Source organism: Salvelinus alpinus, chromosome 22 (genome assembly GCF_045679555.1).
Source record: "Salvelinus alpinus chromosome 22, SLU_Salpinus.1, whole genome shotgun sequence".
NCBI lineage: Eukaryota > Metazoa > Chordata > Actinopteri > Salmoniformes > Salmonidae > Salvelinus > Salvelinus alpinus.
This window is the reverse complement of record NC_092107.1, coordinates 8240815-8268547: the sequence shown is the minus strand read 5'-3', so window position 1 is coordinate 8268547 and position 27733 is coordinate 8240815. Positions and strand designations below refer to the sequence as shown.

At 46.9% G+C, this 27733-nt stretch overlaps 1 pseudogene; it reads right to left on the bottom strand.

Annotated features, from left to right (window-relative positions):
* Positions 1-27733, bottom strand: part of LOC139548692 (intraflagellar transport protein 80 homolog) — a 113469-nt pseudogene that overhangs the window by 23777 nt on the left and 61959 nt on the right.

Sequence of the window (27733 nt, the reverse complement as noted above, 5' to 3'; positions counted from 1 at the left end):
CTGCTCGAGTGCGCCAAGGGCTAAAATAGAAGTCAGTTCTAACACACCAGCCAGTTTGGGTTCCGTGGTACTGTTTATTTTGGCAAAATATGCGGCTCTTTGTTTATAATGCACTGTCAGCTCTCCCTTGATGACACGGAACCCAACCCGGCTGTGAGCATGCTCCATCGTGCATACATTTATTTTGTCACCCCCACACCAAATGCGATCACGACATGCAGGTTAAAATATCAAAACAAACTCTGAACCAATTAACTACTGTTATTCCTTTACCACCTAATGATTTTATTGATTTATTTATATATATTTTTTCGCTCGCTCACCTCACTTTTCTGGGGGGAAAATCCGTTAAACAGTGAATCAATTTTGTCTGGCCTTATGGGATATTGTGTGTAGCTGGGTGAGGAGAAAAAAAACAATTGAATCAATTTTGAATTCAGGCTGTAATACAACAACATTTGGAATAAGTCAAGGGGTATGAATACTTTCTGAAGACACCCACCTCACCCCCCTCTCCCATCCCCTGTCCCCTCTAGCCATCCTTCTCCAGGGTTGTGGTTATTGCATCATAACCTACAAGACCCTGCTAGGTAAAGTCCCTCCTTATCTCAGCTCGCATAGCAGCACCCACCTGTAGCATGCGCTCCAGCAGGTATATCTCTCTGGTCCCCCCCAAAGCCAATTCCTCCTTTGGCCGCCTCTCCTTCCAGTTCTCTGCTGCCAATGACTGGAATGAACTACAAAAATCTCTGAAACTGGAAACACTTATCTCCCTCACTAGCTTTAAGCACCAGCTGTCAAAGCAGCTCACAGATTACTGCACCTGTACATAGCTGTCACGACCGTGTGGAGGAGAGACGGACCAAAACGCAGCATGTGAAAAATAAGACATCTTCTTTTTATTTGAAGAAGGAAAAACGAAGCAAAACACTTTACAAACTAACAAAACAAAACAACAAACGACCGTGAAGCTATAAACGTTAGTGCACACAAAAAGCAACAAACGTTCAACATAGACACAGCTAGACTACTATACTAAACATAAACCCAACTACTCTAATAAACCCCCTAAACCTTACAACCACCCTAGACACTACAAAAAACACATACATTCCCCATGTCACACCCTGACCTAACTAAAATAATTAAGAAAACAAAGAATACTAAGGCCAGGGCGTGACATAACCCCCCCCTTAAGGTGCGGACTCCGGCCGCAAAACCTGACATATAAAGGGAGGGTCCGGGGTGGGCCCTAATATGGCGGCGGCTCGGGTGCGGGACGTGGCCCCCACTCCAGCATTGTCAATATCCGCTTCGGTGTCTCTGGTAGATCCTGGCTGACTGGCGGATTCAGCCGATCCCGGCTGACTGGCGACTCTGGCTGCTCATGGCTGGCGGGCGACTCTGGCTGCCCATGGCTGGCGGGCGACTCTGGCTGCCCATGGCTGGCGGGCGACTCTGGCTGCCCATGGCTGGCGGGCGACTCTGGCTGCCCATGGCTGGCGGGCGACTCTGGCTGCCCATGGCTGGCGGACGGCTCTGGACGCTCATGGCTGGCTGACGGCTCTGGACGCTCATGGCTGGCTGACGGCTCTGGACGCTCATGGCAGGCTGACGGCTCTGGACGCTCATGGCAGGCTGACGGCTCTGGACGCTCATGGCTGGCTGACGGCTCTGGACGCTCATGGCTGGCTGACGGCTCTGGCAGATCCTGTCTGGTTGGCGGCTCTAGCAGATCCTGTCTGGTTGGCGGCTCTGGCAGATCCTGTCTGGTTGGCGGCTCTGGCAGATCCTGTCTGGTTGGCGGCTCTGGCAGATCCTGTCTGGTTGGCGGCTCTGGCAGATCCTGTCTGGTTGGCGGCTCTGGCAGATCCTGTCTGACGAATGGCTCTAGCAGCTCCTGACTGACGAACGGCTCTGACGGCTCGGGACAGACGGGCGGCTTTAATGGCTCGGGACAGACGGATGGCTCAGACGGCACTGGGCAGATGGATGGCTCAGACGGCGCTGGGGAGACGGATGGCTCAGATGGCGCTGGGGAGACGGATGGCTCAGATGGCGCTGGGGAGACGGATGGCTCAGATGGCGCTGGAGAGACGGATGGCTCAGATGGCACTGGGGAGACGGATGGCTCTGGCCGGATGAGGCACACTGTAGGCCTGGTGCGTGGTGCCGGAACTGGTGGTACCGGGCTGGAGACACGCATCTCAAGGCTAGTGCGGGGAGAAGGAACAGGGCATACTGGACCCTGGATACGCACATTAGGCCTAGTGCGTGGTGCCGGCACTGGTGGTACCGGGCTGGGGACACGCACTTCAAGGCTAGTGCGGGGAGCAGCAACAGGATGCACAGGACTCTGGAGACGCACAGGAGACTTGGTGCGTGGCGTAGGCACAGGTGGTAATGGGCGGGAGACACGCACCATTGGACGAGTGCGTGGAGGAGGAACAGGGCTCTGGAGACACACTGGAAGCCTGGTGCGTGGTGTAGGCACTGGTGGAACTGGACTGGGGCGGGGAGGTGGCGCCGGAAATACCGGACCGTGCAGGCGTACTGGTTCCCTTGAACACCGAGCCTGCCCAACCTTACCTGGTTGAATGCTCCCCGTCGCCCGACCAGTGCGGGGAGATGGAATAACCCGCACCGGGCTATGTAGGCGAACCGGGGACACCATGCGTAAGGCTGGTGCCATGTATGCCGGCCCGAGGAGACGCACTGGAGACCAGACGCGTTGAGCCGGCATCATGGCACCTGGCTCAATGCCCAATCTAGCCCTACCAGTGCGGGGAGGTGGAATAACCCGCACCGGGCTATGAACACGTACAGGAGACACCGTGCGCTCTACTGCGTAACACGGTGTTCGCCCGTACTCCCGCTCTCCACGGTTAGCCTGTGAAGTGGGCGCAGGTCTCCTACCTGCCCTCGGCCCACTACCTCTAAGCCCCCCCCCCCAATAATTTTTTGGGGCTGACTCACAGGCTTCCTACCCCGTCGTCGTGCTGCCTCCATTCGCCGGTATCCCTCCTCACACTGCGCCAGAGAATCCCAGGCTGGCTCCTGCACTCGCCCTGGGTCGATCGCCCACCTGTCGATCTCCTCCCACGTAGTGTAGTCCATATTACGCTCCCATTTCCATTCCTCCTTGCGCTGCTCCTGTTGCCGCTTTTCACGCTGCTTGATCCCGCATAAGTGGTGGGGAATTCTGTCACGACCGTGTGGAGGAGAGACGGACCAAAACGCAGCATGTGAAAAATAAGACATCTTCTTTTTATTTGAAGAAGGAAAAACGAAGCAAAACACTTTACAAACTAACAAAACAAAACAACAAACGACCGTGAAGCTATAAACGTTAGTGCACACAAAAAGCAACAAACGTTCAACATAGACACAGCTAGACTACTATACTAAACATAAACCCAACTACTCTAATAAACCCCCTAAACCTTACAACCACCCTAGACACTACAAAAAACACATACATTCCCCATGTCACACCCTGACCTAACTAAAATAATTAAGAAAACAAAGAATACTAAGGCCAGGGCGTGACAATAGCCCATCTATAATTTAGCCCAAACAACTACCTCTTCCCCTACTGTATTTATTTATTTATTTTGCTCCTTTGCACCCCATTATTTCTATTTCTATTTTGCACATTCTTCCACTACAAATCTAGCATTCCAGTGTTTTACTTGCTATATTGTATTTACCTCGCCACCATGGCCTTTCTTTTGCCTTTACCTCCCTTATCTCACCTCATTTGCTCACATTGTATATAGATTTATTTTTCAACTTTCTATTATTGACTGTATGTTTGTTTTACTCCATGTGTAACTCTGTGTTGTTGTATGTGTCGAGCTGCTTTGCTTTATCTTGGCCAGGTCGCAATTGTAAATGAGAACTTGTTCTCAACTTGCCTACCTGGTTAAATAAAGGTTAAAAAAATAATAATTACAAAACAAGTTACAAACAATGCGAAACAACAAACAAAATAGCATGGTTGATTAAGAGCCGATAAGACGGCAGCCATCACCATGTCTGTCGCTGTGATGTTCCTCTCCTGTGTTGGTGTCTCACACCCCCCACTGAGTCTCTGAGGAAGAGTTGAGTCTCTCTCTCGTTCATTTACGTCTTTGCATGTTGTGATACAGCCCGGGATCGAACCCGGGTCTGTAGTGACACCTTTAGCCCTGGGCCTTGGAATGGTGAAGGGTCCATGACGGAGCCACTGTAGTGGAGCTTTAACGAGACACGACCAGCAGCTTTGAATTAGTTTCTAATTAGCCTGGGTGACACCATTTACGTATTTAACCTCCCCAACACACACATACACACACACAACCCCTGAACCCCAACCCCAGTGAGAGCCTAACATGCTGACCAGACCGGACACGTGCGCGAGCGTCGCAAAATACATTTAGAAATCCATGTTATTAAATTATTGCGCCAACGAGCGTCTGCGTTACCAAGGGCTAAAATAGAACTTCTTTCTATTTCTGACGCAGATCGCGCTGAAAGTCCTGCCTCTCCCATCTCCTCATTGGTTTATAGAAGCAGGTACCCACGTGTCATCTCCTCATTGGTTATACCCACGTGGGTGATTGAAAGACTAAATGTTTTGCCGGTTGTCGTGGTAAAAGTGTAGATGCCAATCACCATATAATTTCAAAGATGAAAAAGCCTGGAAGGAGGAGAGATGACTAGAAATGATTCGGTTGGCCGTCTTATGTGTGGATTAATTGTCGGAGTAGAGGACCTTGTGCATTTCAGGTAAAATAACAACTCAATGTTTATATCCCAGGACAAATTAGCTAGCAACAGCAAGCTAGCTAAATAGGACAAATTAGCTAGCAAGTGCAAGCTAACTAGCTAAATTGTCATACATGTTTAATGCTTTTCGACCTGTCCCCAAATTAATATCATTGGTTCAGAGTTTGTTTTGATATTTTAACCTGCGTGTCGTGATCGCGTTTGGTGTAGGGGAACATAATACATTTATGCACAATAGCGCACGCGCGCAGCCGGTATGAGTTCCGTGTAAGCATTGAGCTGCATTGGTTATTTAAAAAAATGTATTTCACCTTTATTTAACTAGGCAAATCAGTTAAGAACAAATTCATATTTACAATGACGGCCTAGGAACAGTGGGTTAACTGCCTTGTTCAGGAGCAGAACGACAGATTTGTACCTTGTCAGCTCAGGGATTCGATCTATCAACCTTTCGGTTACTGGCCCAACGCTCTAACCACTAGTCTACCTGCCGCCCCATAATGTTGCTGCTACCATCTCTTATGACCAAAAAGAGCTGCTGGACATCAGAACAGCGATTATTCACCTCGAATTGGACAAAGAGTTTTTCTTTAATGCATCGTATGGGAAGGATATACTACAAACACCCGAACAGGCCCTCATCCACGTCATTCGCTGGAGAAGGAAACAAAGATTTCGCGGAAAGAGATCAGGGTGCCTTGTGAGGATCAGGCGACGAGTGGCTAATCTGCCTTTGCCATCCGTCCTGCTAGCTAACGTTCAATCGCTAGAGAATAAATGGGACGAACTGAAAGCACGTATGTCCTACCAACGGGACATTAAAAACTGTAATATCTTATGTTTCACTGAGTTGTGGTTGCACGACAACATTAATAACATACAGCGGGCGGGTTATACACCCTATGGGCAGGATAGAACAGCAGCCTCTGGTAAGACACGGGGCGGGGGCCGACGCATATATTTAAATGTCAGCTGGTGCGCGATATCTAAAGAAGTCTCAAGGTTTTGCTCACCTGAGGTAGAGTATCTCATGATAAGCTGTAGACCACACTATCTACCTAGAGAGTTTCTGTATTTTCCGTAGCTGTCTACATATCACCATAAACCGATGCTGGCACTAAAACTGCACTCAGTCAGCTGTATACCGCCAAAAGAAAACAGGAAAATGCTCATCCAGAGGCGACGCTCCTAGTTGCCGGGGACTTTAAAGCAGGGAAACTTAAATCAGTTTTACCTCATTTTTATCAGCATGTTAAATGTGCAACCAGAGGGAAAAAAAACTCTAGACCACCTTTACTCCACACACAGAGACGCTTACAAAGCTCTCCCTCGCCCTCCATTCGGCAAATCTGACCATAATTCTATCCTCCTGATTCCTACTTACAAGCTAAAATTTAAGCAGGAAGCACTGACTCGGTCTATAAAAAAGTGGTCAGATGAAGCAGATGCTAAACTACAGGACTGTTTTGCTAGCATAGACTGGAATATGTTCCGGGATTCTTCCGATGGCATTGACTAGTACACCACATCAGTCACTGGCTTCATCAATAAGTGCATCGAGGACGTCGTACCCACAGCGACCGTACGTACATACCCTAACCAGAAGCCATGGATTATAGACAACATTCGCAATGAGCTAAAGGGTAAAGCTGCTGCTTTCAAGGAACGGGACTCTAACCCGGAAGCTTACAAGAAATCCCGCTATGCCCTCCAACGAACCATCAAACAGGCAAAACGTCAATACAGAACAGAGATTGAATCGTACTACACCGGCTCCAACACTTGTCGGATGTGGCAGGGCTTGCAAACTATTACAGACTACAAAGGGAAGCACAGCCGAGCACTTCCCAGTGACACAAGCCTACCAGACGAGCTAAATAACTTCTATGCTCGCTTCGAGGCAAGTAACACTGAAACATGCATGAGAGCATCAGCTGTTCCAGACGACTGTGTGATCACGCTCTCCGCAGTCCATGTGAGTAAGACCTTTAAACAGGTCAACAAGGCCACAGGGCCAGACGGATTACCAGGACGTGTACTCCGAGCATGCGCTGACCAACTGGCAAGTGTCTTCACTGACATTTTCAACCTCTCCCTGTCTGAGTCTGGAATACCAACATGTTTCAAGCAGACCACCATAGTCCCTGTGCCCAAAAACACTAAGGTAACCTGCCTAAATGACTACCGGCCTGTAGCACTCACGTCTCTAGCCATGAAATGCTTTGAAAGGCTGGTCATGGCTCACATCAACACCATTATCCCAGAAACCATAGACCCACTCCAATTTGCATACCGCACCAACAAATCCACAGATGATGCAATCTCTATTGCACTCCACACTGCCCTTTCACCCCTGGATAAAAGGAACACTTATGTGAGAATGATACTAATTGACTACAGCTCAGCATTTAACACCATAGTGCCCTCAAAGCTCATCACTAAGCTAAGGACCCTAGGACTAAACCCCTCCCTCTGCAACTGGATCCTGGACTTCCTAACGAACCGCCCCCAGGTGGTAAGGGTAGATAACAACACATCCGCACAGGGGTGCATGCTCAGTCCCCTCCTGTACTCCCTGTTTACTCATGACTGCATGGCCAGGGCGGACTCCAACACCATCATTAAGTTTGCCGATGACACAACAGTGGTAGGCCTGATCACCGACAACAATCAGACAGCCTTTCGGGAGGAGGTCAGAGACCTGACCGTGGGGTGCAAGCATAACAACCTCTCCATCAAAGTGATCAAGACAAAGGAGATAATAGTGGACTACAGGAAAAGGAGGACCGAGCACGCCCCCATTCTCATCGACGGGGCTGCAGTGGAGCACGTTGAGAGCTTCAAGTTCCTTGGCGTCCACATCAACAACAAACTAACATGGTCCAAGCACACCAAGACAGTCGTGAAGAGGGCACGACAAAACCTATTCCCCCTCAGGAGACTGAAAAGAATTGGCATGGGTCCTCAGATCCTCAAAAGGTTTTAAAGCTGCACCATCAAGAGCATCCTGACGGGTTGCTTCACTGCCTGGTATGGCAACTGCTCTTAAAACTGCATTGTTGGTTAGGGGCTTGTAAGTAAGCATTTCACTGTAAGGTCTACTACACCTGTTGTATTCGGCGCATGTGACAAATAAAATTTTATTTGAATAAACAACTGGACAGACACGAGACAACCGGACAGACACGAGACAACAAGACCAACATGAGACAATCGAACAGACATGAGACAACCACACAGAAATGAGGAAAGAAATTTGACACACTGAGACCTGAGACAAGACATTGAGATACACACACATCCCACTTCCAAAGAGTGACAGTGAGTTCCCACGCTGCCTGTTGTTACCACGCTATGGTGGGGGGAACCCATAAGGTCTATCAGAACACAACACTAGAACCCTGGAGAAATCACATTCACTGATCTGTGGCCCCCCAGCCCGCGTGGCCCCTCTCAGGGGGCTGAGTGTTTCCCCTGGGGCCAGGGCTCTGGTTCTCTGGTCCCTCTGGCCCTGCTTTGCTCTGCTGCAACCCACAATGTGCTAGCAATTACAGGCCGCTAATTACACCATTTATCCTAAATAACTGGCTTTAAGAGAGAGCTCAGAGCTCATGGCTCAGAGCAGCCCTCCTCTCCTGGGTAGGGTAGGGGCAGGGCCAGGGAGACAGCAGGCCTGGTGTTAGACATTTGGCACTGGATTATTTCACACCATTATTCTATTTTCAAAATAATGTGAAGAGTTTTTTTAAGATGTGTTTTGTACAGTATTTGGTGTTGAATATGATGTGTGCTTTGCTCTATACAGATCAGACTCATTCTGCACCGGACCAGGGAGTCACCAGAGAATGTCCCCAAGAGAATGTCCCCTCTCCTGTCAGGTGTGTGTTACCTTGGCAAGGCGGCAGAGGCGCAGTGCGTCCTCCCAGCGAAAGGAGGCGCTGTACTCATGCAGCACGGTGGGGTAGGGAGATAAGTTGCTGTACACCAGCGAGCTGTCACCTGGGTCCCGACGTAGTTCAGGATATGGGCCGCACGGCTGAACTCACTGTGGAGGGGGACAGACCGACAGATATAATAATACATTCTGTACACACAGCCACTCAGCCTAAGGGCAGCCACTCAGGAATCTCTTTTAAACAGCTTTTACACAACATGAAAACATTTCAGATGAAGCAGTACCTTTTATTTCCGATAATGGGGAACTGATTTCTGTGTGTGTTTACGTGCACATGTTACCTGGCGTCTTTCATGTAGAGTGTTTTAGCCAGCAGGTCCAGTGAAGACCGCACCGGGATAGTGCCACACAGTGAACTGTGTGTCCTGAATACCACACAGGATGTTAGCGGAGTCGTTCCAGGACATAGTGTGGACCACAGTACCTATTGAGCAGGATAGAGACAGACAACACACTCTTATTGACTACACACAGAATAACTAACTATAACCTCTACCACATGGTGTGTAGACCATAGTGCATGTGGGTTATGGTAAGAAAGATCTATCTGGTAGGCTTTAGGTGCTTAACAACACAAAGCAGTTTGAAATCTATCTCCCCCTCCCTTTCTCTCTTTCCCTCTCTCCTACCTATCTTGCAGATGTTGTGTTCTCTGTTGATGCGATGTACAGCGGTCAGGTACAGGTCACGGTTCTTGTCTATGACTGCGATCTTCCTCTCGCTGGACGGACCACACTGGTCCAGAGCTATCTCCACCACCTCCATCTGGAACACACGCACGGACACACACACACGCACGGACACACGGACACACACACACGGACACACGGACACACACACACACACACACACACACACACACACACACACACACACACACACACACACACACACACACACACACACACACACACACACACACACACACACACACACACACACACACACACACACAGTGAAATGGGAGGCAGAAAGTTGTGTGAGAGAGGCCTGGTTCACATGAGCAGGGCATACTGAACCAGCAGTGTCAAACCCCATCAGTCCCCATAACACATACACTTACAATATTGTCTTTTGATACACATCTCTTCTCAACACATGATCACCCATATCACAAGCCCTCTCCTCTCCTCCTCCACACTCTCTAGCCCCCAGTACAGCCCTGAGTACACAGCCACAGGAGGACTAGGGGGGAACAATTGAGGCCAGATCAGAGGGAAGATACTCAACTCAGAGGGAAGAGGTGGAGGAAAGGGGAGACAAGAGGGAGAAATGGGGGAGGCAAGAGAGTGGAAGAGGGTGCCAGCAGTCTGACCCCACAGCTCCTGGCCCATACTCCCCAACAGGAGTGTATATGTGTGTGTGACTGTGTGTGTGTGTGTGTGTGTGTGACTGTGACTGTGACTGTGTGTGTGTGTGTGTGTGTGTGACTGTGTGACTGTGTGAGTGAGTGTGAGTGTGAGTGTGAGTGTGTGTGTGTGTGTGTGTGTGTGTGTGTGTGTGTGTGTGTGTGTGTGTGTGTGTGTGTGTGTGTGTGTGTGTGTCAGAGCCAGCTGGCTCCAGTGCAGTGCTCCTCTGTCTTGGAGCTGTGGAGTGCTGGCAGAGACAGTAACTACTGATCCTGGCTACTTCTCCTCCTTTTCTCTCTCTCTCTAATTCACTCCCTCTCTCTTAATCCCTTTCAGTCCTGTTCTTCCTCCATAACCCTCCCCCTTTCTCTCCATCTCTTTCTCACACACATGCACTCACTCCAATTTCCACACAGGCTGTATGTCTCCCTCTTAACTATGAAGTTTCTTCTTTTCCCTCAACACCACTAATTCTTCTCTCTGTCTTATCTCCATGGCTCCCTGACCTTTTCACCCTGGCCTGTTGGGGGCACTCGAACCCACAGCTACCCTGAGGCACAGATCTAGGATCGGCTTACCCTCCCCCAATCCTAACAGGTTGCTCAATGTAACAGTATGGATTAAGACGTAGGCACGTGGAGATATGCACAGTCTTCTCATGTCAGTGTGTGCACACTAACAGGAGAGTGTAATGTGTGCTGTGACTGACTGTTGGTGTGTGTTGGTTGGTGAATCAGCCACCTTGTCAGTCAGGGGCTTCCCTTCACCCAGGGCTTTCCCCATCAGGGCACCAAACAGAAAGATGGCTGGAGGAAAAGAAGAGAGGAGAGGACGGAGGACAGGGCGAGAGCGAGCAGGATAATGATGGCAAACAGTCATTGTTACAGTCCTGGTAAAGTCATTTCTCCAGCGTTTTATCTCCTGGTGAAGTGTAATCCTCTTGTTGACAAAGTGCTCCTGATGTTTCAATGTGTTTAGTGACTGTAAATGTCATTGAGTGAAAAAGCCTAAGGCAAATCTCGCCCTGCTCTGTGGACAACACAGTTTAGTATTGTAGTAATGAAGGGACAGCTCGGCTGGCCGAGCTCATCTCACCCTTCTCATCGCTCTTGTCCCAGATGGCGATGGTGTCGTTGCTAAGGGAGACTGACTGGGCATTGAGGATGTCCGTTCTCATGCCGGGGAATCTGGGCGTGGAGATGAGACGGCCCTCGTAGGAGAACACATAGATCCCCGTCCCATCCACCAACAGGAAGTGTCTGAGACAGAGAGGAGCCAAAACAAAGAGGAGAAAGGGAAAGATAGAGAGATAAAGATGGAGGGGAGTGATAGAAAGCAGGGTTAGGGACAGAGAGATGGAGAAGAGAAGAAGTGAGAGAAAGGAGGGCGCAACAAAGAGGAGAGTGGGAGTGGTAGAAAGGAGAAGAGAGTAACAAACCGCAAGATGGAGCCAAGATATTACAAACATCTCACCAAATAAATAATAAGGAGTCTGTTTATTTTATTGATATATTCATTCAGTGTATTTGTCAGGGGTCTATCAAGTTCATTTCCATCTACTGTCTCGTTCTCAATCAAATTTCATAACAGAGCGAAGAGGGGATGCCAGAAATCTAAATAGTTTCTATTTCACAGGCGGCTTGATGAACAAACACTGAGGAGAAATGGAGCATTAGGGTCATTCCATGTCATTTCTGCAAGCCATGACACCCACCATCTCAGATTCTTCTGATATCTTTTCTGTAGTTAGAATCAGAAAATATTAGCATTCCTGCAACATGATTTTGTTTAAATATAATTTAAGCTAATTGATTCGAATCAAATTGGCCATTTTAATTTATAGGATTCATATAATATTCAATAAATATAGTACTTAACATCCGATTTGGACAATTTTTTTTTTAACATGGAGTAAGACATGAGGAATCCAAAGAAATGGTCAAAAGCCCCACACAGACTCCACGCGCCAATCCCATCAACGACACAGTTCTCTGTGTCTGACAAGCAGTACGGAGCAGCGACTCAGAGTATTGTTTCTTCATCCTATGTAATGTATTCTCAGTGAATTTGGTGACGTTTTTTTCTCCGTTCAGTGAAGTCAAAAGGGGGGCGAGTGTAACTGATGTGAAATGGCTAGCTAGTTAGCGGGGTGCGTGCTAATAGAGTTTCAATCGGTGACGTCACTCGCTCTGAGACCTTGAAGTAGTTGTTCCCTTTGCTCTGCAAGGGCGATGGGTAACGATGCTTCGTGGGAGGTTGTTGATGTGTGCAGAGGGTCCCTGGTTTGAGTCCAGGTAGGGGCTTACCCTGTAAGCAGTCTATGGACAAGGTATGACAGCAACCCATGCTTTGGTTTTGTTTACCTGGCAACTGTTTCAAATGCTAACTTTTAGCATTAGTGGCATAAATCCAAAGTAAGTCAATGGCATCTATATTAGCAATTTTGCGCTTCATATCCAAATCATCTATAGGTAACATCATTGAGTTACACAATCACATTTTTTTTAAACATTAGGATGATTTGGATTGCTGTCATACCTTGTACATAGACTGCTTACAGGTTGTGGAAACCAATATATAATTTTGTAAATTCACTCTCTAGTGGTCAGAACCTGGTAATACCAGGATGTAGGATGATGGGACTTAACAACTTCAATGACTCATTTCTCTGAATAAGGAAAAAAACTATTTCATATTCACTGGGAATAAATTACATAGGATGAACACATTACATAGGATGAACACATTACATAGGATGAACACATTACATAGGATGAACACATTACATAGGATGAACACATTACATAGGATGAACACACAATACTCTGAGCCACAGCTCCATACTACTTGTCAGAGAGCTGACGCTATAACCTCCTTGTTGGGGTGGGATTGGCGTGGGGTGGGATTGGCAAGAGGTGTGAGGGGTCCGAGTGGGGCTTTTGACCATTTCTTTGGATCCTCGTGTCTAACTCATTGTTATAAAAACGTTTGGTCCAAATCAGATGTTAGGTACTATATTTATTTAATATATTATGAATCCTATAAATTAAAATGGCCAATTTGGGTGCAATGAATTATCGTAATTTCTCAGAGATCAAATTATATTTCAACAAAGTAATGTGGCAGGAATGCTCAACTTATCTGTTTCTATCAACATAAACTATTTCAGAACAATCTGAGATGGTGGGAGTTGAAATCCTCTTTCTGGTGCTTTAAGAGATGGAACAACCCAGAGGAGAGAATGATAAATGTCCATCTCTTTGTTCCTCACTGCAGTCAGGCTTCCACAGCCAGACCTGCTCTGCTAATGGCACACACTCTCACACACAGTTCTCACAAACACACACAGACGCACACACACAGAGTGTGTTTGGCAGGAGAGAGAGTGGGAGGGAAAGAAAAGGAGAGGGGGTCCAGAGATCGGCGCAACAGGGAGATAGGCCGCAACAGAGAGATAGGCGCAACAGGGAGATAGGCCGCAACAGAGAGATAGGCGCAACAGGGATAGGCAAGACGGGAAAGACTAAGAAATGGAGGAGGGACAGAATGAGATGCAAGGATAAAGAGAGACTTACAGCCTGTACAATGAGGCTGACGGTCCCCTCCTTCAGGTCAAAGATAAGAGGGGTGTTCCAGTTCTTAGCACTGGAGGCGTAGCACTGGAGACCACTAGGTGACCGTGGGCCAGAGAGGCTTTGGTGACCTGGTCCCTGAACTCCAGAACATCCCTAGCATCATTCACCATGTTCCTCACCTGGGTGATGGATAGAGAGAGACTGTTTAGGAACACACACACACACACACACACACACACACACACACACACACACACACACACACACACACACACACACACACACACACACAGACATACACAGAAACATGCACATGTAGCTCAGATCTTGACACACAAACACATTGAGTAACAAATAATCTGAAATACTAACAAACTAATTGTAACAAACAGACTACAGCATACACACACAGGACATGTTTTCTGAGACACTCATAGATGTATAGTCGGTATGGAGGCACTCCAGAGTAAACTCCAGAGTGGATTAACTGTTGATATATACAGGAAATAGCCCATGTCTAAGCATAGGACAGAAGGGGACAGAAATGCCTGGTGTGTATACGTACGTCCGCGTCTGTGTGTTTCTACTCTTTTCACCCGTTGGAATAAAAATGTTCTTCCACATTTCCCCTGTGAACGAATGAATGAAATGTGGTTTTCCACCAGCAGGTAAAAGGTGTGGTGTGTATTTATTTAAGGGTTTAAACATCATCCTTCTTTAACCCCCACTAACAACCCAAATTTACTCACCAAACAACCAGGAATAAAAATGTTTAACCGCGAAGTGGTAAATTTAGCCGCCTGATTCACAAACCATTGGCAGATGTGCACTTTTAAAAAAGAGAGGGAGAGCGAGACAGAATGAGAGGGGAGAGGAAAAAAACCCTGCAAGGCTGAAAATAAATGGCTGAAGACCCAGGTTTGTTTGGTTAACGCAAACAGTGCTCAGTGACGGCTGTCTATGGTGAGAGTGCACGTGTGTGTGCGTATGCGTTTATCCACGTGTGTGTGTCCGTTACAGTGTGTGTGCGCACGGGGGTGTGTCGACCGCGTGTAAACGCTACCTTGTGGTTTCTGAAGTTTAAACACACTCTGTGACGGAGGCTGCTATACAGGCTAGCCATTGTCACTGGTCCACACTGGGAGGCTTATAGCATAATGTATAGCCACAAGTACCCAGGCCTGGGGAATAGTCTGGCCCTTTAAATAGCCTGTTAACTTCACCTCACTAGCGTCTGCCTCTCACACCGGCCCATTCACCCTCAGTTAGCTGTCTCATTAATTCATTTAGGCTCGGGGACTGTTCGGCTTCTTAGGTGAAGTAAAGATTAAGACTTTTTCTGGAGGTTTAACCAATCATATGGCATAAGGAACCTGAAACACCTGCATGGTTCTCCTCTTGGTGAGGGTGATCTGTGCGTTTTACCTGCATGGTCCTCCTCTTGGTGAGGGTGATCTGTGCGTTCTACCTGCATGGTCCTCCTCTTGGTGAGGGTGATCTGTGTATTCTACCTGCATGGTCCTCCTCTTGGTGAGGGTGATCTGTGCGTTTTACCTGCAAGGTCCTCCTCTTGGTGAGGGTGATCTGTGCGTTTTACCTGCAAGGTCCTCCTCTTGGTGAGGGTGATCTGTGCGTTTTACCTGCATGGTCCTCCTCTTGGTGAGGGTGATCTGTGCGTATTCTACCTGCATGGTCCTCCTCTTGGTGAGGGTGATCTGTGTATTCTACCTGCATGGTCCTCCTCTTGGCGAGGGTGATCTGTGCGTTCTACCTGCATGGTCCTCCTCTTGGTGAGGGTGATCTGTGCGTTTTACCTGCATGGTCCTCCTCTTGGTGAGGGTGATCTGTGCGTTTTACCTGCATGGTCCTCCTCTTGGTGAGGGTGATCTGTGCGTTCTACCTGCATGGTCCTCCTCTTGGTGAGGGTGATCTGTGCGTTTTACCTGCATGGTCCTCCTCTTGGTGAGGGTGATCTGTGTGTTCTACCTGCATGGTCCTCCTCTTGGTGAGGGTGATCTGTGCGTTCTACCTGCATGGTCCTCCTCTTGGTGAGGGTGATCTGTGCGTTTTACCTGCATGGTCCTCCTCTTGGTGAGGGTGATCTGTGCGTTTTACCTGCATGGTCCTCCTCTTGGTGAGGGTGATCTGTGCGTATTCTACCTGCATGGTCCTCCTCTTGGTGAGGGTGATCTGTGTGTTCTACCTGCATGGTCCTCCTCTTGGTGAGGGTGATCTGTGCGTTTTACCTGCATGGTCCTCCTCTTGGTGAGGGTGATCTGTGCGTTTTACCTGCATGGTCCTCTTCTTGGTGAGGGTGATCTGTGTGTTCTACCTGTATGGTCCTCCTCTTGGTGAGGATGATCTGTGCGTTTTACCTGCATGGTCCTCCTCTTGGTGAGGGTGATCTGTGTATTCTACCTGCATTGTCCTCCTCTTGGTGAGGGTGATCTGTGCGTTCTACCTGCATGGTCCTCCTCTTGGTGAGGGTGATCTGTGCGTTTTACCTGCATGGTCCTCCTCTTGGTGAGGGTGATCTGCGTATTCTACCTGCATGGTCCTCCTCTTGGTGAGGGTGATCTCGAAGCTCCTCCACTCCCAGCGCTGCTCCACCATGTAGGCGAAGATGACGTGTCCGTTCCCACAAGTCCCCGTGAGCTGCGTGCTGTCTGCTGACCAGTGTTAGGCTTCTCCAACACATACGACCACTAGAGAGAGACAGAGAGAGAGACAGACAAAGCGAGAGAGAGACAGACAAAGAAAGAGAGAGACAGACAAAGCGAGAGAGAGACAAAGAAAGAGAGAGAGAGACAGACAAAGAATGAGAGAGAGAGACAGACAAAGAAAGAAAGAGAGACAGACAAAGAAAGAGAGAGACAGAGAAAGAGAGACAAACAGAGAGACAGAGAGAGAGAGAAGGAAAGAGGAAGTCAGAGAGAGACGGAGAGAAAGATTGTTGAGTAAATGGCAAAAAAAAGTATTTGGTAGTACTGTACTTAATCAATGCACAATTTCAAACAATAAGACAGATACTGTGCAGCCACAAAGGGCTATAAGGGGTACAGTAAACCAGGGAGGTTAGGGATAGAGAGAGGGGTGGGGGTGAACAGGGATAGGTGCAGTATGGGGGTAGTGGGGGGTTTGGTTGGGTGCATGACAGCCCCCCCATGTAAACTGTGTGTAAGAGACACGGGTTGAGTCAGGGCCCAGACACTGAGCTGTGATGAACTGTGAGACACTGAAGGAGCGTTCAGGCCTGCCAAGTCCAGCACTCGCGCTCGTAAACATGCACTCTGCTATCCTCATCTATTACAACTAGCCAGAGTTACGGGAGGGGGGGGGGGGTGCATGAGCACACAATCAAGAGCCAAAGAGTGATTACCCAAACCTTCTCCTTTCTTTTAAAAGTTATATTTTACTTGTGTGTGTGTGTGTGTAGTGATTTTGGTGTGTTGGTGTGAGTCAGTGACACCCATCGAGGCAGCTGAGAAGAGGCTGCAGCTCCTACCAACTCCCCAGCCTGCCGTTTGGAACACACCACACCACCACGACAACACAGTTACTCACTAAGGCCACTAGAACACCGCCCCTATCCAAGATATTCCTTCGCACTCTTTTCTCCTCTGACTGCTCTCTCTCTCCTCTCTCTTAGCGTTCTGCAGAGTATCACACAAAGCCTATTCTATTATTTGGCTTCTGGTTTAGAAATCCAGCCTGTCAGAGGGCTTATGATTGAGTTGAGATAGTTTGCAGTTGTGTTTTTTCAACCTGTTAGGGTGCGTCTGAGAGAGAGAGATCTCAGTGTTGATGGATGATATTTGGGGCTTGACTTATGGAGAGGTCAGATTAGCAATGCCAAACTTAAACAGCTAGCTACACAAGAACCAGGACTGTAGTGTGAAAGGGAACTCTCCTGCTTCCCCACTCAGTCTCGTCCGTCGCTCTTTACCCTTCTTTCTCATCTATGTCTCTCATTCTCCACCGTCTCTCTCTCTTTACCCCTCACTACCCTGTCTCTGTACCCCTATCTAGCCCCCCTCTGTCTCTCCTTTACTCCTCCCTACCTCCTTTCACCCCTTCCCTCTCTCCTCTCTTTGTCCACAGTCTAAATTAGGGACATTCCTCCATGTGCACCCAAAGACAGCGATGACCTTCCTTGGTGATCTTTAACCCCTGACCCCTGACCCCTCTGCCTCAGCCCCTTCCATTGTGCAGGTGGCTGGCAGGGCTCACCAGCTTTACCAGCCATTCCTTTTTTCTGTCTCACCCCTCTCCTCTGGTCTAGTCTGTGACCCCTGACCTCTATGCCTCAGCTCTTTCCTGTGTGCAGGTGGCTGGCAGGGCTGAGGCTGCTTACAGAGGGAGAAACTGCTAACACTAACATTACTCTAACGCTGCCTGTTAGAGACTGGACGGGACGCCAAGTGCTGCGCTGCACAGAAAAGGTCTGTGTTGGTTTCATGTGCTGAGGTGTGGCTTTGTATACGGTCTCAACCAGCAGGTTGGGGCACTCTCACTCTCTCAGAGTGGCCGGTGGCCACGGTCAAAGCAGAGGATTTCCTTGGTCAGCTTACATTTACATTTACATTTAAGTCATTTAGCAGACGCTCTTATCCAGCGCGACTTACAAATTGGTGCATTCACCTTATGATATCCAGTGGAACAACCACTTTACAATAGTGCATCTAACTCTTTTAAGGGGGAGGGGGGGGGTAGAAGGATTACTTTATCCTATCCTAGGTATTCCTTAAAGAGGTGGGGTTTCAGGTGTCTCCGGAAGGTGGTGATTGACTCCGCTGACCTGGCGTCGTGAGGGAGTTTGTTCCACCATTGGGGTGCCAGAGCAGCGAACAGTTTTGACTGGGCTGAGCGGGAACTGTACTTCCTCAGAGGTAGGGAGGCGAGCAGGCCAGAGGTGGATGAACGCAGTGCCCTTGTTTGGGTGTAGGGCCTGATCAGAGCCTGAAGGTACGGAGGTGCCGTTCCCCTCACAGCTCCGTAGGCAAGCACCATGGTCTTGTAGCGGATGCGAGCTTCAACTGGAAGCCAGTGGAGAGAGCGGAGGAGCGGGGTGACGTGAGAGAACTTGGGAAGGTTGAACACCAGACGGGCTGCGGCGTTCTGGATGAGTTGTAGGGGTTTAATAGCACAGGCAGGGAGCCCAGCCAACAGCGAGTTGCAGTAGTCCAGACGGGAGATGACAAGTGCCTGGATTAGGACCTGCGCTGCTTCCTGTGTGAGGCAGGGTCGTACTCTGCGAATGTTGTAGAGCATGAACCTACAGGAACGGGTCACCGCCTTGATGTGAGTTGAGAACGACAGGGTGTTGTCCAGGATCACGCCAAGGTTCTTAGCACTCTGGGAGGAGGACACAATGGAGTTGTCAACCGTGATGGCGAGATCATGGAACGGGCAGTCCTTCCCCGGGAGGAAGAGCAGCTCCGTCTTGCCGAGGTTCAGCTTGAGGTGGTGATCCGTCATCCACACTGATATGTCTGCCAGACATGCAGAGATGCGATTCGCCACCTGGTTATCAGAGGGGGGAAAGGAGAAGATTAATTGTGTGTCGTCTGCATAGCAATGATAGGAGAGACGATGTGAGGATATGACAGAGCCAAGTGACTTGGTGTATAGCGAGAATAGGAGAGGGCCTAGAACAGAGCCCTGGGGGACACCAGTGGTGAGAGCACGTGGTGCGGAGACAGATTCTCGCCACGCCACCTGGTAGGAGCGACCTGTCAGGTAGGACGCAATCCAAGCGTGGGCCGCGCCGGAGATGCCCAGCTCGGAGAGGGTGGAGAGGAGGATCTGATGGTTCACAGTATCAAAGGCAGCCGATAGGTCTAGAAGGATGAGAGCAGAGGAGAGAGAGTTAGCTTTAGCAGTGCGGAGCGCCTCCGTGACACAGAGAAGAGCAGTCTCAGTTGAATGACTAGTCTTGAAACCTGACTGATTTGGATCAAGAAGGTCATTCTGAGAGAGATAGCAGGAGAGCTGGCCAAGGACGGCACGTTCAAGAGTTTTGGAGAGAAAAGAAAGAAGGGATACTGGTCTGTAGTTGTTGACATCGGAGGGATCGAGTGTAGGTTTTTTCAGAAGGGGTGCAACTCTCGCTCTCTTGAAGACGGAAGGGACGTAGCCAGCGGTCAAGGATGAGTTGATGAGCGAGGTGAGGTAAGGGAGAAGGTCTCCGGAAATGGTCTGGAGAAGAGAGGAGGGGATAGGGTCAAGCGGGCAGGTTGTTGGGCGGCCGGCCGTCACAAGACGCGAGATTTCATCTGGAGAGAGAGGGGAGAAAGAGGTCAAAGCACAGGGTAGGGCAGTGTGAGCAGAACCAGCGGTGTCGTTTGACTTAGCAAACGAGGATCGGATGTCGTCGACCTTCTTTTCAAAATGGTTGACGAAGTCATCCGCAGAGAGGGAGGAGGGGGGAGGAGGGGGAGGAGGATTCAGGAGGGAGGAGAAGGTGGCAAAGAGCTTCCTAGGGTTAGAGGCAGATGCTTGGAATTTAGAGTGGTAGAAAGTGGCTTTAGCAGCAGAGACAGAAGAGGAGAATGTAGAGAGGAGGGAGTGAAAGGATGCCAGGTCCGCAGGGAGGCGAGTTTTCCTCCATTTCCGCTCGGCTGCCCGGAGCCCTGTTCTCCCGCTTCCTCCCGTGTAGTACTGTATCAGGACCCAAAATAGCCACAAAAAATATATAATATAAAAAGACCCTCTTTACCAATCTGGACAATACATTTCTTGTTAAACTCATATCAAAGGTGGTGTTTTCTGTCGTTTCGCTTCTGCACGGCCTGCCCCTTTTACCTCTACCGCGCTCTCCCTCCTTCCTCATAAATCCTGCGATTGAAATTACTTTCCTTATTTTTCGGTGTGCGCGTGCATGTGTGTGCTGCAAAGATAAACAGGGTCCGGCCACATAAAGGCCGCTGCAGGGCTTTGAAGTGTACTTTTATATACCTTTCGTCCAAACATCAGCGCTGTGCTTGGACAGGCTCCACCGCCAACGAGAGCATACACGCTTAAAATAATAATACCCCATCTATTCTTCAGCAAAAATCCAAGCCGCTCCGTTTTAGAGCTCCCCTGAGGGAGAGGAGGGGGCGGAGGGGGGAGAGGGGGGTCAGAGATGCAGCTGAATGTATACACATGATATCGGCCTGAGAAGCATTTTGGGATTTGTGCTTACCTAATGCTTTTAACACATTGGGCCATTTGACTCCTGCTGCAGCAAGCATACGTTTGTGCGTGTATGAGAAAGAGAGAACACGGGTGTAGATTTAAATGTGTATAAGACAGATGGTGGGGTGTGTAAATGTAATGTATTCACAGTGTGAGTTAGTGTGTGTGTGTGTGTGTGTGTGTGTGTGTGTGTGTGTGTGTGTGTGTGTGTGTGTGTGTGTGTGTGTGTGTGTGTGTGTGTGTGTGTGTGTGTGTGTGTGTGTGTGTGTGTGTGTGTGTGTGTGTGTGTGTGTGTGTGTGCGCGTGTGCGTGTGTATGTGTGTGTCTAAAAGGTGAGAATCCCTGGGCTCTCAGTTGCACTTTTGTCTGAGTTAGGCAGTGAGTGAGTTTGGGACACTGGGGGGAGTCCTGTAGCTCTCGTGAGAGAAGAGGTTACTCTACCTCTTTCTGCTCCCTTCTCATTCTAACCCCCCCCCCATGAATAACCTCCCTTTCACTCTCCTTTCTCTACCTTTATCTTTCCCCCGGACTAGCCCCCCTATCACTCGCTCTCTCTTTCTCTTACGTAACTCCCTTCCTATCACAAAAGGTGTCAGCATTAGGTAGTACTGTAGCAAGTGTTTCCCAAAAGCACAGAGTCCAATTATGGCCCTCTTTAAGATCCCGGGGGTCCACTCCACAACATAGATCTGTCGACAGACTGTCTCCAGACTGCAGGAGTAAATCAGGACCTGCCTGGACCTGGAGGAGTGCTGGTTCACCTCTGGGCCACAGAGCTCCACTCCAGGACTCTCTGCTCTCAACCACAATTCAGTATTAGGAAGGTCTCAGCCATAGACAACCATAGAGCTTCAGCCATAGACAACCGTAGAGGGCTTCAGCCATAGACAACTGTAGAGAGCTTCAGCCATAGACAACCATATAGAGCTTCAGCCGTAGAGAGCTTCAGCCATAGACAACCATAGAGAGCTTCAGCCATAGACAACCATAGAGAGCTTCAGCCATAGACAACCATAAGGTGCTTCAGCCATAGACAACCATAGAGAGCTTCAGCCATAGACAACCATAGAGAGCTTCAGCCATAGACAACCATTGAGAGCTTCAGCCATAGGCAATCGTAGAGAGCTTCAGCCATAGGCAATCGTAGAGAGCTTCAGCCATAGACAATCGTAGAGAGCTTCAGCCATAGGCAATCGTAGAGAGCTTCAGCCATAGGCAATCGTAGAGAGCTTCAGCCATAGACAACCATAGAGAGCTTCAGCCATAGACAACCATAGAGAGCTTCAGCCATAGGCAATCGTAGAGAGCTTCAACCATAGGGAGATGAGTGATAGAGGGGGAAATAGGGAAGCAAGGAGTGAGGGAAGGGGAGAGAAGGATGAGAGGAGGGATATAAGGGCTGAAAGGGGATGAGAGGAGCGATGGAGGCGAATCAGTCAGCAGCAGATTTGCTGACTAGTTTGATTGGAGCCAAAAGGGATGACCCTAGCCCTGCTTCAACCACTCTGCTCTCTCCTCGAGAACACTGGACTAGCTAGGGGATATTCACAATCACTCTGGAAACTGGGGAGGGAGAGAGAGGGGGGAGCAGCAGGAGAAGGGGAGAGCCCTGTGAAGAAGAAGGGTGGAGGGGTGCTGGTAAGGGTCTGCTCTGGTCACTGAGCCCTGTCTATAATGGGAAGCTTTGTGGCCAGAGGGAAGGTGACAGACATGACGTGGAGCTCTGCTGAGGTCTGTGGGAGAGAGAGGGGGGAGGAGAGAAAGAGAGACCCCTAGCTCTTTCAATGAGCTCATGCACTAAGACAGCACACAGCAGCATAGCGCTATACAACATACACACAGCAGCATAGCACTATACAACATATACACACTACAGCATAGCACTATACAACATATACACACTACAGCATAACACTATACAACATATACACACTACAGCATAACACTATACAACATACACACGACAGCATAACACTATACAACATATACACGACAGCATAGCACTATACAACATATACACACTGCAGCATAGCACTATACAACATATACACACTACAGCATAACACTATACAACATATACACACTACAGCATAGCACTATACAACATACACACTACAGCATAGCACTATACAACATACACACTGCAGCATAGCACTATACAACATATACACTGCAGCATAACACTATACAACATACACACTACAGCATAGCACTATACAACATACACACTACAGCATAGCACTATACAACATATACACACTGCAGCATAACACTATACAACATACACACTGCAGCATAGCACTATACAACATACACACTGCAGCATAACACTATACAACATACACACTGCAGCATAACACTATACAACATATACACACTACAGCATAGCACTATACAACATATACACACTGCAGCATAGCACTATACAACATATACACACTACAGCATAGCACTATACAACATACACACTACAGCATAGCACTATACAACATACACACTACAGCATAGCACTATACAACATATACACACTGCAGCATAACACTATACAACATACACACTGCAGCATAGCACTATACACCATACACACTGCAGCATAGCACTATACAACATATACACACTACAGCATAGCACTATACAACATATACACACTGCATAACACTATACAACATACACACGACAGCATAGCACTATACAACATACACACTACAGCATAGCACTATACAACATATACACACTACAGCATAGCACTATACAACGTATACACACTACAGCATAGCACTATACAACATATACACACTGCATAACACTATACAACATACTTACTACAGCATAGCACTATACAACATATACACACAGCAGCATAGCGCTATACAACATACACACTACAGCATAGCACTATACAACATACACACTGCAGCATAGCACTATACAACATACACACTACAGCATAACACTATACAACATACACACGACAGCATAGCACTATACAACATACACACTACAGCATAGCACTATACAACATATACACACTGCAGCATAACACTATACAACATACACACTACAGCATAGCACTATACAACATACACACTACAGCATAGCACTATACAACATATACACTGCAGCATAGCACTATACAACATACACACTGCAGCATAGCACTATACAACATACACACTGCAACATAACACTATACAACATATACACACTACAGCATAACACTATACAACATACACACGACAGCATAACACTATACAACATATACACAGCAGCATAACACTATACAACATACACACTGCAGCATAGCACTATACAACATATACACACTACAGCATAGCACTATACAACATACACACACTACAGCATAACACTATACGACATATACACACTACAGCATAGCACTATACAACATACACACTACAGCATAGCACTATACAACATACACACTGCAGCATAACACTATACAACATATACACTGCAGCATAGCACTATACAACATACACACTGCAGCATAACACTATACAACATACACACTGCAGCATAACACTATACAACACATACACACTACAGCATAGCACTATACAACATATACACTGCAGCATAACACTATACAACATACACACTACAGCATAGCACTATACAACATACACACTACAGCATAGCACTATACAACATATACACATTGCAGCATAACACTATACAACATACACACTGCAGCATAGCACTATACAACATACACACTGCAGCATAACACTATACAACATACACACTGCAGCATAACACTATACAACATATACACACTACAGCATAGCACTATACAACATATACACACTGCAGCATAGCACTATACAACATATACACACTACAGCATAGCACTATACAACATACACACTACAGCATAGCACTATACAACATACAAACTACAGCATAGCACTATACAACATATACACACTGCAGCATAACACTATACAACATACACACTGCAGCATAGCACTATACAACATACACACTGCAGCATAGCACTATACAACATATACACACTACAGCATAGCACTATACAACATATACACACTGCATAACACTATACAACATACACACGACAGCATAGCACTATACAACATACACACTACAGCATAGCACTATACAACATATACACACTACAGCATAGCACTATACAACATATACACACTACAGCATAGCACTATACAACATATACACACTGCATAACACTATACAACATACACACAGCAGCATAGCACTATACAACATATACACACAGCAGCATAGCGCTATACAACATACACACTACAGCATAGCACTATACAACATACACACTGCAGCATAGCACTATACAACATACACACTGCGGCATAGCACTATACAACATACACACTGCAGCATAGCACTATACAACATACACACTACAGCATAACACTATACAACATACACACGACAGCATAGCACTATACAACATACACACTACAGCATAACAGTATACAACATATACACACAGCAGCATAGCGCTATACAATATACACACTACAGCATAGCACTATACAACATACACACTGCAGCATAGCACTATACAACATACACACTACAGCATAACACTATACAACATACACACGGCAGCATAGCACTATACAACATACACACTACAGCATAGCACTATACAACATATACACACTGCAGCATAACACTATACAACATACACACTACAGCATAGCACTATACAACATATACACTGCAGCATAGCACTATACAACATACACACTGCAACATAACACTATACAACATATACACACTGCAGCATAGCACTATACAACATACACACTGCAGCATAACACTATACAACATACACACTGCAGCATAACACTATACAACATACACACTAGTGCATAGCACTATACAACATACACACTGCAGCATAGCACTATACAACATATACACACTACAGCATAGCACTATACAACATATACACACTGCATAACACTATACAACATACAAACTACAGCATAGCACTATACAAAATACACACTGCAGCATAGCACTATACAACATACACACTGCAGCATAACACTATACAACATATACACACTGCAGCATAACACTATACAACATATACACACTGCAGAATAGCACTATACAACATACACACTACAGCATAGCACTATACAACATACACACTACAGCATAGCACTATACAACATACACACTGCAGCATAGCACTATACAAGATACACACTACAGCATAGCACTATACAACATACACACTACAGCATAGCACTATACAACATACACACTGCAGCATAACACTATACAACATACACACTGCAGCATAACACTATACAACATACACATTACAGCATAACACTATACAACATACACACGACAGCATAGCACTATACAACATACACACTACAGCATAGCACTATACAAGATACACACTAGTGTATAGCACTATACAACATACACACTACAGCATAACACTATACAACATATACACACTGCAGCATAACACTATACAACATATACACTGCAGCATAGCGCTATACAACATACACACTGCAGCATAACACTATACAACATACACACTGCAGCATAACACTATACAACATATACACTGCAGCATAACACTATACAACATACACACTGCAGCATAGCACTATACAACATACACACTGCAGCATAGCAGTATACAACATATACACACTGCAGCATAACACTATACAACATACACACGACAGCATAGCACTATACAACATACACATGACAGCATAGCACTATACAACATATACACACTGCAGCATAACACTATACAACATACACACTGCAGCATAGCACTATACAAGATACACACTACAGCATAACACTATACAACATACACACTAGAGCATAGCACTATACAACATACACACTACAGCATAACACTATACAACATACACACGACAGCATAGCACTATACAACATACACACTACAGCATAACACTATACAACATATACACACTACAGCATAGCACTATACAAGATACACACTACAGCATAACACTATACAACATACACACTGCAGCATAGCACTATACAAGATACACACTACAGCATAACACTATACAACATACACACTGCAGCATAGCACTATACAAGATACACACTACAGCATAGCACTATACAACATACACACTGCAGCATAGCACTATACAAGATACACACTAGTGCATAGCACTATACAACATACACACTACAGCATAACACTATACAACATATACACACTGCAGCATAACACTATACAACATATACACTGCAGCATAGCGCTATACAACATACACACTGCAGCATAGCACTATACAACATATACACACTGCAGCATAACACTATACAACATATACACTACAGCATAACACTATACAACATACACACTACAGCATAGCGCTATACAACATACACACTACAGCATAACACTATACAACATATACACACTACAGCATAACACTATACAACATATACACTACAGCATAACACTATACAACATACACACTACAGCATAGCACTATACAACATACACACTGCAGCATAACACTATACAACATACACACTGCAGCATAACACTATACAACATACACACTACAGCATAACACTATACAACATATACACTGCAGCATAACACTATACAACATACACACGACAGCATAGCACTATACAACATACACACTGCAGCATAACACTATACAACATACACACTACAGCATAACACTATACAACATACACACTACAGCATAACACTATACAACATACACACTACAGCATAACACTATACAAGATACACACTGCAGCATAACACTATACAACATACACACTGCAGCATAACACTATACAACATACACACTACAGCATAGCACTATACAACCTAT